The sequence below is a fragment of the Diabrotica undecimpunctata genome, chromosome 4 (assembly GCF_040954645.1).
Source record: "Diabrotica undecimpunctata isolate CICGRU chromosome 4, icDiaUnde3, whole genome shotgun sequence".
In the NCBI taxonomy this organism is placed as follows: Eukaryota; Metazoa; Arthropoda; class Insecta; order Coleoptera; family Chrysomelidae; genus Diabrotica; species Diabrotica undecimpunctata.
Window position 1 is genome coordinate 89247183 of NC_092806.1, and position 13509 is coordinate 89260691.

General features: G+C 32.7%; 1 long non-coding RNA gene across 1 annotated transcript; it reads left to right on the top strand.

Annotated features, from left to right (window-relative positions):
- Positions 1–3960: 3960 nt before the first annotated feature.
- LOC140438305 (uncharacterized) lies at positions 3961–11434 on the top strand. The gene is made up of 3 exons (XR_011950493.1): positions 3961–4217; positions 9057–9203; positions 9665–11434. It is a non-coding gene; the product is annotated as an uncharacterized lncRNA (long non-coding RNA).
- Positions 11435–13509: the final 2075 nt, after the last annotated feature.

Here is a 13509-nt window from a genome sequence, read left to right on the forward strand (position 1 = left end):
ATTCGTGGATAGCAGAGTTTTTCGACAAAATTGCACCACCATATGTGAACAATCACGAAGATTTAATGTTATTCAATCCGAATCATAGTCATTTTCTCTTAAAACCGTTTACTATGCTAGAATTGGACTGTGCCCTTAGTGATCGTCCTAACACTTCTCCTGGTTATGATGAAATCAAATATACTATGCTATTGAATTTACCAAATAATGTAAAAGAGTTACTTCTAAATATTTTTAATCAGATAATTAGAGAAGGTTCTAACATTTCGGCCTTCAAACATATTATTGTCATCCCTATTCCCAAACCTGGGAAAAATCTAAAATTAGTTGAAGCTTACAGACCCATATCTTTAATATCTTGTGTACAAAAAACTCTAGAGAGAATAATTAAGGCTAGATTAGAATGGTGGTTACTAGAGCAGAACCTTCTACCCAAGGAACAATACGGATTCAGGAAAGGTTTTGGTACTTTGGATGCATTGGCTTCCCTAGTTGTAGACATTCACAACAATTATTCCCGGAACAATTACTTACCAGCATTATTTCTTGATATAGAAGGTGCTTATGACTCCGTGTGTCTAACAGTACTCAAAGAAAAAATGACAAGAATATTTCAAATTCCAGCTCAATTTGCCGATAGTATTGTTAATCTTTATTCAAACAGATTAGTTTATTTAAGAAAAGAACAAATGCTCATAGGTCCCAGAATCGTAAACAAAGGATTACCTCAGGGTTCTGTATTGAGTCCTATCCTGTTTAATTTGTACGTAGCGGATTTGTACAATATTAAAATAAATAACATACCATTCAACCTCATACAATACGCAGATGATTTCTGCATTTACACAGAACACAAACAATACGAAAAAGCAATCAAAAACTTGGATAGTAGCTATCAGTAGCTCTATCTATCAACTACTTCAAAAATGGCTTTATAAAAACAATTTTGAATTATCTTGTAATAAATCTCAGGTTTGCATTTTTACCAGACATTATAAACTTAACGATCAAATAATTAAATTAGGAGAGCATCAATATCCACTAAAAAATAAGGTCAAATATTTAGGGATGACACTTGACAAACATTTGACTTGGAAAGATCACATTGAGGATATGTTAAACAAATGCAACAAGGGAATAAATTTCCTTAAATCGATTAATAAAACGTGGTGGGGTGCTGATGTAGACGTAAATTTATTATTTTACAGAGCGTATATTCGCTCTATTTTGGATTACGGAAGCATATTTTATGGATCAGCCAGTAATGTATTGCTAAATAAAATTAACGTAATACACAATTCAGCTCTACCTACATGTTTAGGTGCTGTGAAGTCCACACCAATTCAACCCTTGTATTTGGAAGCCTTGGAACCACCTTCACTCTGAATTGCTATGATTTGTCTACTAAATACTGGGAAAAAAAGAAATCGCCTTTAGTCTGCGAAGCTCGGCAACATAATATGGAAGCATTAAAAGAGATAGATAAAGCTACGTATACACTTCAAAACATCTCATATGCAACATATGGTTCAAATGCAGATATCATGGTACCAAAATATAGTGACAGTATACACATAAATAGAAAGATTATTCACTCAATATTATCAGAATTCGAAAACTCCGTCGTTATATATACCGATGCCTCCAAATCATCAAACGGCACTGGATGCGCTTTTTTTATCCCATTGGAACGAATAGAACGCACATTTAAGTTGAACTCCCAGATCTCTATTTTTACAGCAGAAGCTCTTGCAATATATGAGGCCTTACTTTATGCAACAGAAAGTAACTCGGATCATATAGTGATAGTATCAGATTCTTTATCAGTTTTGACCTTTATTGGGAAACCGGGATTGCCAAATACGTACAGTTGCCCTTATATTTACAAAATTAAGGATATCAAACAAAAGTTAGTAACAAGGGGCAAAAATGTACTTTTTGTTTGGATTAAAGCACATATAGGTTTGGAAAATAACGAACATGTAGACCAATTAGCAAGAGAAAGTATTATGTCTGGTAGAGAAACTTCGTATAAAATCACGGCTTGCGACTTTCTGGCTTCCTTAAAATTAAGATTATACCAAAGGTGGGATAATATATGGAAGGGATATTCCATTGTTAGGCCAAATAGATACACTTCTCTTCAAACAGATATTCCTAAAACTCCTTGGTATAAGTTTTTTAATTTACCTAGAAAATATGTTACCACGATCATAAGACTGAGATTTGGACATGCTTGTTACCCCAAACATTTATTTAAACTTAAGGTTTTAGATAATGATCAATGTGAATTTTGTACAGAAGAAGGAAACCTAGATCATATATTTTCCAGTTGCCCCAGAAATACTATAATTTCATCCAGATTAATAAATAATTTACCTAAACACAATATATTAGCCCCTTGGAACCTTCAGTACCTATTACCACTAGACTCGAGAGCAGTGTATGATTTATTAGTTATGTTTTTAAAAGATAGTTAAATAACCATGTAAATAATTATACATTAGTTAATAACGTAACCTTTGTCTTTAACCCAATTGTTTAAATTCCTTTCTTACCGTGGCCTAGTGTTGTATGTTAAAAAAAAATGCCTTGATGGGCCCCTAGGCGAGAAGAGAGTGACCCTGTTTACCTGTTTATTGTTTTGTAAAAAAAAAAAAATTATTGTTTAAAAATGGCGGATGACAAGTGACTACTAGTATCTAAGTAAAGTCGTCCCAGGAGCGCAACTCAACAATACCCTAGTAACACACGACGTCCTATGGACGTCCAATGTACGTCCAGTTTTGGTCCGGACGTCCCTGGACGTAAAATGGACGTACTTGGGACGTACGAATTGGAACGTACTTTGGGTGGACTAAATATGGACGTCCTCTGGACGTCCGTACTCGGACGTTCCCTGGACGTCCGAACTCGGACGTTTTCTGGACGTCCGACATTTACCAATTATGGGATCAAATAGCAAATATTTCAATAAAATAAAAAAAATTATTTACGTTAATAAAATAATGATTAATTAAAAATTGTATAGTTTAATATATCCAAAACATGTTTTTGTTTTTAGGTAAATTGTAAAAATCTTTTATTTTTAGATAATTCGTTACAATTGTTCTATTATTCTAGTTATCACGATGATATATGTTTGCTAATTCTAATAAGTAAAAATACAATTTTTATCAACAAGATGAATCTTGAAATCATCTTTGAAAAGATGAACAAGTGGTCGTATATACTCTGGTTGGGCAAAGTAATGATGATTGATGACTATATTAATTGTCATTGTCATGTCATACCTATTTAAACAAATGATACAGTGTAAATATAATATTATATATTCTTTGATATTATTAATGCTTGAAAGAAATAAAAGAATTGTATTTAAGCAGTATAAAGTGCAACTTTTTTTGATGCTTGGGCTTCCCTAGTAACACACGACGTCCTATGGACGTCCTATGGACGTCCAATATACGTCCAGTTTTGGTCCGGACGTCCCTGGACGTAAAATGGACGTACGAAGTGGGACGTACTTTGGGTGGACTAAATATGGACGTTCTCTAGACGTCCGTACTCGGACGTTCCCTGGACGTCCGAACTCGGACGTTTTCTGGACATCCGACATTTACCAATTATGGGATTAAATGACAAATATTTTCATAGAATAATAAATTATTTACGTTAATAAAATAATTAAAAGCGAAAAGGTTAAATCATGATTAATTAAAAATTGTACCTATAGTTTAATATATCCAAAACATGTTTTTGTTTTTAGGTAAATTGTAAAAATCTTTTATTTCTAGATAATTCGTTACAATTGTTTTATTATTCTAGTTATCACGATGATATATGTTTGCTAATTCTAATGAGTAAAATTATGATTTTTATCAACAAAATGAATCTTGAAATCATCTTTGAAAAGATGAACAAGTGGTTGTATATACTCTGGCTGGGCAAAGTAATGAATGGTGATTATATTTTATATTAATTGTCAATTGTCATTGTCATGTCATACCTATTTAAACAAATGGCACAGTTTAATTATAATATTATTAATGCTTAAAAGAATTCTATTTAAGCAGTATAAAGTGCAAATGGTGTGAATTAGCAACCTTTTTTGATGCTTGTTTTGGTTATAGGTTATAGCATTGGTATATAGTTAAAGGTTTGGTACCATTTGTTAGGTTACTTCCGAGTTTGGTTTTTTATTTTATTACAAAAAGGTAAGTGTAATTTTTTCTAAAATTAGTTATGTTTAAAAGAAAACGATTTGTTTCTAAGCGTCATCAACAGAGAATGGGTACGAAAAACGTAGATAATATTGTTGAAATTATTAATAGCCCCGATATTCCATCTCCTTCAAACCTTTCTTCGGAATCCTTAACTGATCATTTTGATGAGAGTTTCAGTTCAAATAGTTCAGGTTACAATACTTCCGATTTACCCTTTTGGTACTAGTTTAATAAACCGGAACCGTATCTACGGAGATGAAATTTATATCAATGAATTCTCCTTTACTTACTAATGATTGTGCAATGATTTTTATTCGGTGCAAAGCGTTCTTTTTTATATAATTCCGATTTAAAATATGCCCGATTTTTAAGAATTCTCGTTACAACCATATTTAGACCCTTCTTCAGTTTCATTGAAAGAAGAGCTTTGTAAATGATCACCAGAATGGTCGTCGAATGGTGGAATGGTAATTTGGATTATTTTAGGTACTTAATGTAATGAATGCAAAACCTTTATAAACTAGGTTTTAATATACAAGAAATTAGCATCGTTTTGTTTGAATGAATAACATGACAATTACATATGACAGTAACTAAAACTAAGATAATAAATGACAAACACAGTTCACAGACCACAGGACATTCACCCCAACTTTATTTTTGAACAAAGTCTTTAAGGTAAGCAGGAGTGTTTCTTTCCCTGGTACTTCTTCTAATAAGACTGTCTTTATTTTCTTCCTTTAAAACACTTTCAATATTACCTTGATCTTCCAGAACATTAACAGGAGAAATATTTGGATTTTCCTCACATATAGAAACCGCAGATTCCGATCCAGTAACACAGTCCAGTAGAGATGCATCTCCTCGTGGTGCAAGTTGTCTTAAGGCTACTGTTGTTTCTTTACCATCTTCACGTCTAACAACAGCATAGTTTGGATTTGCTTCAATTAGCTGTACTTCAACGAGGGGTTCATATTTGGACTGCCTCACATTTTTTTTCATAAATACTTTTCCGGGGGTTATCAACCATGAAGGAAGCGCAGCTCCATTTATAGCTTTTCTGGAATGATGAAACATTCGCTCATGAGGGGTACTGTTTGTAGATGTACACAAAAGAGAACGAATTGAATGAAGAGCTATCTCAACTACTTCTTCCCACTGTTCAGTTTTTAAATGTTTAGATTTTAAAGCAAGAGAAATAGTTTTCCATATAATTCCATTATCTCTTTCTGTCTGGCCATTGCCTTCAGGATTGTAAGATGTTGTTCGGCTTGTAGGTATTCCTTGTGAATGGAGAAATGTTTTGACTTCTTGAGACATAAATGCCCCCCCTTGATCTGAATGGATATAATTAGGCATTCCAAATAAAGAGAATAAGTTTGTAAGACACTTCACAACAGTTTTCGCTGAAACATCTTGACATGGATATACAAAGGGGAATCGAGAATATTCGTCAACAATTGTTAGGATATATTTGTTATGAGATCTAGATGGAAGCGGTCCTTTAAAATCCAGAGACAATCTTTCAAAAGGCGAAGTAGCTTTAATTAATCTCCCTTGAGTTTTCAAAAACTTTGGTTTTATTTCTGCACAGATAGGACAGCGATTGGTCATTTCACGGACTTCATCAATAGTATATGGTAAGTTACGTGTCTTTATCCAATGGACCATTCTGGTGATTCCTGGATGACACAAGGATTGATGTAGTTCAAATAGACTTGGTCGAGGATTTATTGAACAGCTCACTCATGAGAAAGTATCTGGCACTACATTCTCAACACCCGGTCGGTACTGAATATCGAAACTGTAGCATGATAATTCAAGGCGCCATCTGATAATCTTCTCATTTTTTATCTTACTTATGTGGCGCATATTGAACATAAAAGAGACAGACTTTTGATCAGTTATAAGTCGAAAATGTTTACCTATCAAGAAATGTCTCCATTTTCTAAGAGCTTCCACTATTGCATAAGCCTCTTTTTCTACTGATGAATGATTTCTTTCACTTTTTGATAAGGTTCTTGAAAAGAAAGCAACAGGCCTTCCGCCTTGGCTAAGAGAAGCAGCAATACAAAAATCTGAAGCATCAGATTCAACGATAAAAGGAATCTTGTCATCAATCGTAGTAACGGCTGAAGAAATAATTTCAGATTTAAGAATTTGGAAAGCTTCAGCTGCTTGTTCTGTTAAAGGAAAAGTATTGCATGTGACTAGTTTTTGTATCTTTTCTGAAAATTGTGGGATAAATTTGGAATAATGTGCAAACATTCCGACAGCTCTCTTTAGTGATTGTGAATCGTTTGGTAAGGGTAACTTCTTTAATGGTTCAAGTCCTTCAGGATCAGGTTTTAAGGTCTGATTTTCTATTTGATAACCCAAAAGTTTGATTGAATTTAGTGTATAAGAACTTTTATTATGATTTATTGTTAGATTGTATTTCTTCGCTACCTCCATAAATTCATTAAGATTTTCATTATGTTGTTGTTGATTTAATCCACAAACCGTAATGTCATCAAGATATGCATATACACCTTTTAAATGTTAGGATTTAATAATACCATCGATAACCCTTTGAAAACAAGCCACTCCGTTGGTTACCCCAAAAGGAATCCGGCAAAATTGGTATAGTTGGCCGTTGGCTTCAAAAGCAGTGTATATTTTCTCTTCATTTTTGATTGGAATTTGATGGTATGCATTTTTAAGATCAATAGTACTGAAGACGGAATATCTTGCTACTTTTCTAACAATATCTTCAACATCTGGGAGAGGATAGGCATCTAAGTAAGTAAATTTATTAATCGTTTGTGAATAATCTACCACCATTCGCTTTTTGTATGTTTCACTTTTTGTAATAAGTACTTGTGCACGCCAAGGAGAATTGCTTTCTTCTATGATTCCATTCAATAGCAGATACTGTATCTCGTCAGATATGAATTTTCTATCTTCAGTTGAAAATTTTCTTGATTTAGTTGCCCTCGGTTTGCAATCATTTGATAGATTGGAGAATAATTTGGGTGGCTCTATATTTAAGTATGCCAAACTACAAATGTTATCTATACGATCAATAACTAAAGGCATTTTTGAGCCAGCAAAAGTGATTTCTAGAGGAGAATGTTGTTTAAGCAAGTCATGACCTATAACTACATCAGCACATAAATCTTGAATTATTGATAATTTGACATTTTTATAGGAATGTTCGTTTATTTCTAAATTAACAAAGTAGTGTCCTGAGATAGTCGTTCTGAGTGCTGTTGAAGCCATTATTATGCTTGCATGACTTCTAAATGTTTTCACGTTTATAGACAATGCATAATTCTTACTGATATATGACTCAGAACTACCTGTGTCTATTAAACTTTCAGTTGTATTTCCATTCACCTTTATCTCAGTAACACTTTTAGATAAGCATTGAGGGGCAGCAGCAAGATTTCTAACATTGGAACTAGATGTAGTAGTAGCTAAAACAGCAGCTGATACTGAATTGGGCATCTGAAGCCTACATACCTTGGAAAAATGTCCAACTTTCGAGCATTTCTTACAAACTTTGTCTCTAGCAAGGCATAGGCTACGAGGATGCCTTTCAGTTGATCCACAAAAGTAACATTTCCAACTTTTCACAGCAGCAGAAGTATAATTAGTGTGCTCTCTGGTTTCGGAAGAAATTGCATTAATAATTTGTACAGGAGTTGTATAAGCCTCAGAGTGTTTTGAAGCTGACTCCAGAGACTGGGCTTTCACTATGGCATCTTGCAGAGTAATAGTGTTGTTTTCTAGTAAACGTTGTCTTATGTCATTAGAAAGAATGCCATTAATAAAAGAGTCTCTTATATAATCTTCTCTATTTTGATCTGCAAAACGGCTAGAAAATTACAGTCTTTGGAAAGCACTTTAAGATGTTGAACGTATTGACCTATATTTTCACCAGTTTGTTGTTTTTTTGTCATTAGGATATGTCTGGCAAAAATTTCATTTTTGGGTTTAACAAAAGCTGCTTCGAGAATACTTTTGGCTTCAGAATACTTTCTACAATCAGAGATGAGTTCATAGATATTGTTGCTCACGTAATTTACCAGTAGTTTGAATTTCTCCTCCTCTGAAACATCAATCACAGAGGAAATAAAGTTTTCAAAGGTAGCTTTCCAATGCATCCATTCTTGAGACGATCTAGGAGAGTTAGGATCTGCATCGAATCTGTCTGGTCGTAGTAGCTTATCCATATTTGATATTTCTTGTATATTCAATTGTAATGAATGCAAAACCTTTATAAACTAGGTTTTAATATACAAGAAATTAGCATCGTTTTGTTTGAATGAATAACATAACAATTACATATGACAGTAACTAAAACTAAGATAATAAATGACAAACACAGTTCACAGACCACAGGACACTTAACATCTTAATAAAAAGTTTGGTAAAAATTCATAAAGAAGTTCCTGATCTTTCTCATTTGCCTTCAGATGCTAGAACCCTTCTTGCTTCACCCAGAGAACAAATACTCTGATCAACATGATTCAAATTTCAAAGGTATTTTTATCTTGGCAAAAAAACAATGTTATATTTGTGTAAATTTTGATGAAATCCCACTAAAAAAGAGTTTTAGTAGTAATTTTTATCCTAGTTTGTGCAATTTGTTTATATATCCTAAAATTGTAGGTTTAATAGGCATTTACCATGGTTATGAGAAGCCAAAATTTGCAAATGAATGTTTGATTGATTTTGTAACAGAGGCTGTTTTTTTATTAGATAGTTTAAGCTAAAATAATTAAGCATGGATGATCAAGTTTGTGGGGTAGTTAGATTACTATTACATGTTAATTTATATTTTAGGATAATGAGCTTTCCAAAATTGATGAGACGAATTTGTTAGGAGAAGCCATAAGAAGCTGATCAATAAAATTCAAATAAAATATAGTTGGCTAGGGAAAAATCAATATAAAGCTTTTGAAGACACACATATAGCTCTGATTTTAAAAGGTCTGTAACTTGTAAACATAAATCAATTTAAGGTACATTTAAGAATTTACACTATCGCTTAAGTGGCCACATATAGCCGATGAAGCATATCGTTAACTGTGTCTTATATGTAATTTAGATGGCAAAATTCAGGTCTGGCTATGAGATTGCTTTAAGAACTACAGCTAGCTATATGAGATGAAGGTTTGTTGTTGGCCTTATATTTTATTTATACACTGTTATTTGTGTTTTTTAAGTATCAAAGTGTAATTACTGCTCATTTGGTCATTAGAAATAAATACCAATGGTTGGGTTGGTATTCTTCTAGTTCAGGTGAGATTAATTAAAACCACAGCACTTGAAATTCATGTGTTTAATTTTACGCCTTTGAATGATGATTTATTCACAATAAGCAAAGTATAATGAACTACATCTGAAATTAGTTTGTTCAATTTATGAATGTACATTAATTTTGTTTTCAGATGCCGCTTGGAAAAACTCCAAAACCAGCGTTGCCATGGGAAAGGCAATTGAAACTTGATAATGAAATATTTGAGAAGATCTGAAGAGACGGCAGATAAAATTTAATTTGCATGTTGTATTAGCGAATATGATAATTTTGTAATGGTTAAATTGTGTGGTTGGTGAACAGAAAGGGACAGTCAGTTTTTGAGACATTTTTATTTATTAAAAATAGGTACCTAAAAATTTATCTACTGCTGAAATAAAATAGACAAAGTTCCATATTAAGTATTGATCTTTTTCATACTTATGATTTCAACTTTAAAACTCAACAATTGTCTTGTCTGATTTTAATTGCTTACCACATAATTGTAAGGGAAATCAGAATGGGAAAGGATAAGGGAAGTTGAATGGTTCTGTTTTTAGTGAGCCACAGTTTCAACGATTTTGCCAATTTCTTTAGCAGTACTCGCAATCCTTCTTTCTCCTGTGTAGACAAGTGTAGTCAAAGATCCCATATCAGTCACAGCCATATTCACTCTTTAACTATTAAAATTTGTGACATTCTAGCATGCTTACAGTGTCTTAATACCAATAAAGGTCTTGGTCTAGACGGAATATCTTAACTTATTTTTAAGGAGTTGTGCATTCTTTTTATGTAGGCCTCTATGGCTTATTTTTAATATATCTCTGACTGAGGGTCACTTTTCATCACAATTTATTTATTGATTTTATCCTTAACTCATTGATTCTTAATTATCGTTCCATTATAATTCTTTCTGCTATTCCTAAAATTTTTGTGGCTTTACTGATTGATTTTTTGACAGTAAATTGAAGAATCATCTTCATACTGGTCAGCATGGTTTACTGTCTAGTCGTTCAACTTCTACTAATTTACACTGATTATGTTATAATTGCATTAAAAAACATTTTTTATGTCGATTAGATTTATACTACTTGTCTACAAGCATCTACTGTTTTTCTAAATTATGTAGACCACATTCTTATTCTGGTATAATCAATTTCTTGAATCTGGATTCTCTTACCAGAAGAGTTGCCTTTCAATCTTTATTTTTAAGGTTTTTTATAAAATAATCAATCTCCTGAATAGCTTCACCTAGTTTTCATATTCCTCCTCATTCACTGCGTTAGAATTCACATTTCCATGTTCCTTACCGCAGAACTAATTACGGTTCAAGTATAGGTATGGTCTGAATCTTCTGTATCAATAGCTTTAGGTACTATTTGAAGCACTAAAGTGCAAAATGATACTTTTTATAAATGTGTACTTATTTATTTTATTCGTGTATATTTTATTTTTATCTGTAATTTTGTGTATATTTCTATAATGTTGCATTTTTGTATAATTTTGACAGTGAATTTGTTCCATTTCATTCCATTTGTTATTAATAAATAAATATAAATATATGTAATAATAAATGTAAGGTCCTTTAAACATGTGCATGTTTTATTACTCAAAATGATTTTATACTCCTACAATGTTGCATTTTTGTATAATTTTGACAGTGGATTTGTCCCGTTTGTTAATAATAAATAAATATAAATAAATGTAATAATAAATGTAAGTTCCATTAAACATTTACGTTTTATTTACCAAAATACATTCCTAATATGCACAGGATGACGCCACTTTTAGTACTTTATACAATGGCGTTGACGTCTAATTTACATCCTCAGCGCTAAAATAGACGTCCGAAAACATAACAAAAGTCCATCCAGTAAGTCCTCCGGACGTATTATGGACGTTCGATTAAGGTCCAATTAACGTCCCGCTACGTCCATTTCACGTCCGCTCGGGACGTAAAATGGACGTTCGGCGCAGCGACATTCGGACCAATATAGGACGTTAAATGTAAAAACGTAAATAATATTGTTGAAAATATTAATTACCCCGATATTCCATCTTCAAACCTTTCTTCGGAATCCCTAACTGATCATTTTGATGAGAGGGTAATTATTTAGTAAGCCGGAACGCCTCAAAAATGCCAAATTTTTTGTGGACTGGGTAAAATTGTTTAAAACAATCAAGATTTTTAATATTTCAAAACAATATGGCGGCCATGCGCAAGAAGTTAAATTTTATGTACTTTTGACATTGTTGCCTGTTTTAACCGTTGTGTTGCAAAACGAGTACCCGTTAACCATCGTCTTATTTTATTATGAAAAATGTAAACCAATAAACCAAATCTAACCTAACACTGGTAAAAAAAAAGCAGTAATAAGAATAAAATGTTAATATAATTAAAAATCAAAATTTTTATATTTCATAAGAAAACGAGCGGACGTAAAATGGACGTCCATAGAACGTTCGGCGCAGCGACATTCGGACCAATATAGGACGTTAAATGGACGTACTTGGGACCAAAGCGGACGTTCGAGGGACGTCCTTAAAGTCCGTGAGGGACATCCATTGGACGTACGTGTGCTATTAGGGTATTGACAATATCATTTTAAAGTCGTCTACTTTAAAATGTATAATGTATGTCTGAATTGTTAATATAAATGAGTCAGATAAAATTAAATTATTAGAAGAATTTTTCACTAAGTAACAAAAAAACAAAATTTGTTTAATACACTAATGTTTGTATTATGAGAACGATTTTCGAAGTGGAATTTGAAACGTCAATAAACGTACTTTAACCTTTAATTGTGGCCTATTCCCATTTAAATAGTAATTACCTTGAAATGCCTCAAGAAAATAGCTTCAGAACAATATTTACTATATCATTTAACAAATCTTCGATAAATGAGTAGCTTTTCATTAGTAATTCACAGAAGTTTAGCATATGAATTTGAGATTGATAGAATTTTAATTGATCAGAGATTTCCATTAATGACTCTCGAATTTCTTTAATATTATTTTTGAATGTTTCCTCATCTATTTATAATTTCCGGATTGTGGCGTTGAAGTTCTGAATAACAGCAGTGGTAACCGATATTTAATTTTTCAATAGGTTTTCAATTTGATACTCATCGCCTGGTATTTTATTTACACATTCATTGAAATATTCGCCATCTGACGAGTCTAATTTTCCGGTAATTGATTTTCATATCGATTTATTTCCATATTATCGGTAATAAGCCCACGTTTCTCTCGGAATGAGTATTGTTTCGTATCAGCCATTATTTTTGTATATTTGAGGTTAACAGAACTAGAGATTTATTTAAGAAGACTAATGTGAGTTTGGACGTCGGATTTGAATGCCAGCATTCGAGCTACATCTTCTTCAACGGTATCTAATAAATTCTCTAAGATTTTGTCATTTTTGTCGATAATGTCTCTGATTGGTTGCATGTGTTTATATACAAGGAGGGTCCATTTGTCGTTTGAAATTTTGAGATTGGTTTCTTCATGAAAAAAGATTCCAATGGTGTTGTTGATTGGGGTTAACGTATACTGGGAGTGGATGACTGAAATCAGTCCAAAAAATCTGAAAGAAAATTACTCATGATAGGGTTTTAATCTATCAAAATTTACTTTCATTGTTCTATTGGTTTGGGTATTTAATAAAGTAGCAGAATTTACGTGGATTTCTTGGATTTCGAAAGGGCCGGTAAACTTATTTTGGGCTTTGTCTTTAATTTGCGATTGCTTGACGTAAACCTTATCGCCTATTTTATATTCTGGAGGGTTTGATGACACGTGTTGATCGCATCTTTCTTTAGCCTTTTCTTTTTGTCGTTCCGTCTTGGCTCGTGCCACTTTATAGAAATATTGCATACGATTACCTAAATCCCTAATGTACTTTGATATAAGGTTTTTCTCATTATAAAGTATTTCGGGTGGTCTAAAAGAAGTATGTCCAACAATGAGTTCGTCCGGTGTAAATCCGTGGGTTTTGTT